Source organism: Artemia sp. Qi Xiang Cuo, chromosome 13, assembly GCF_049724085.1.
Source record: "Artemia sp. Qi Xiang Cuo chromosome 13, ASM4972408v1, whole genome shotgun sequence".
NCBI classification, from domain to species: Eukaryota; Metazoa; Arthropoda; class Branchiopoda; order Anostraca; family Artemiidae; genus Artemia; species Artemia sp. Qi Xiang Cuo.
Window position 1 is genome coordinate 52,797,931 of NC_142806.1, and position 1,877 is coordinate 52,799,807.

The following is a 1,877-nucleotide window of genomic DNA, read 5'->3' on the forward strand; positions in this document are numbered from 1 at the left end:
CCTTCCCAACAATTAATGACGCCCCGTCATTAGTAACTACTCATTAGGAGTGCTTAAAATTTTTCAAATATCTTTCTTATTTTATTCTACATCCCTATCTAAAATTCATCTACCGGACTAAGATTATTTATGGTTCTAGGTTAGCTACTATACTAAGGATTTTTTTTCTTTTTTTTTCTAGCACTGATTACTTTTACATTTCCAACAAAGTTGGGGCTATTCTACTTTTACATTAGTTTTTTTTTATTTTGCTGTCTATATGACGTACTACATACTATCTACACTACGTTAAATGAATAACATGATAATATTACACCTAATTCTACTTGTGGTACATAAATGAATGATTTATAACATACAATATTTGGTTCACCATATTCACTGATAATATTAAAATACTGTCACTATTGGTACTTTTGAATTGTCGAAGCTATTGAGAATTAACACTTGTATCTTCACATCTATTCATCATCTTTCGTGTCCTTTTTTTACTACACCCTTCTTTTGTAAATTATTTTCCTTCACTCTTTTTGTCTTGGCAAGAATTTTGAAGCATTTACGTTATGGTTTCTTCATTGAACAGTTCGAGTCTAGTTGTCTTTACACTTTAAGTTTTCCCTAATAGTCAACTGGGAAATGACTAATGTAAAAAAAACTAATGTAAAAGTAGAATAGCCCCAACTTTGTTGGAAATGTAAAAGTAATCAGTGCTAGATATAGAAAAAAAAATCCTTAGTACTGTAGCTAAACTAGAACCATAAGTAATCTGAGTCCGGTAGATGAAATTTAAATAGGGATGTAGAATAAACTAAAAAAAACATGTGAAAAATTTTAAGCACTCCTAATAAGTAGTTACTTAGGACGGGGCGTCATTAATTGATGGGAAGGGTGATGTGTACCAGGAGTAAAAGGCGATATATTTAAAATACAAGATTCTTTCCTTCTTTTTGCTGATTAAGAATTTAGACTCTTGGAAGCGGTATTTGAACTCAATTAGGGGACGTTTAATTTCTGTCCGAATCATCTTTAGAAGGAAAGAATCTTGTATTTTAAATATATAAGCAGTAATTGAAAAATTACTAAAGATGATTCGGGCAGAAATTAAACGTCCCCTAATTGAGTTCAAATACCGCTTCCAAGAGTCTAAATTCTTAATCAGCAAAAAGAGAAAATTGCATTCTAGCTTCAGTCAAACAACGACGCTATTCGTTCGAATTTCGCTAAGATAATTCGTAGCAAAAAAAATGCCATGCACAATATTTCAAAGGAAGTTTAAATGGCAAGAAAACCGTGTGAATGCTTGAATCATCAAAAACATTTAAAAGAGTTCATTGGATGAAAGATTTACATCCTTGGTCCCCTTGGGCCAATGACGAACAGTCCTTACAGCGCAGGACGAAAGAACTGCGTTTGGTAGTGGGGTAGATGTGCTCTTTAATTTTTAATCGTAAGTCGGACTTGAGAAGAGCCATTGAGATAGAAGTTTTAACTCTTTCATCTCGGTCACCATTATTGTCATTGAAGAGACCCGTTGCTGTGCAAATCAGTATGTAAGTTCAATAAATCTATTGTCTTTTTATCTGTGTTTATTTCATTTATATGTCTGCATTTATTCTAATGATGGGTAATTAGTTCGTAAGTCTCCAAGGTAAATGCTCCCAAAGCAATCTGATCTCCAGATAGCTCGAGAAAAAAGAGGCCACATTTATATGTCTACATATTCAATTTTCTCCCATTAATTGAGAGCGGCGCTAGCCTAGTTGACACAATCTACAGCGCTATAAGCGGCGCTATCGGAGAAATTTCTATCGCCACAAATAACAAATCTTTTATCGCTACAAAGCGTAACTCGGCCCAGGTTTATAACGTATGACCAT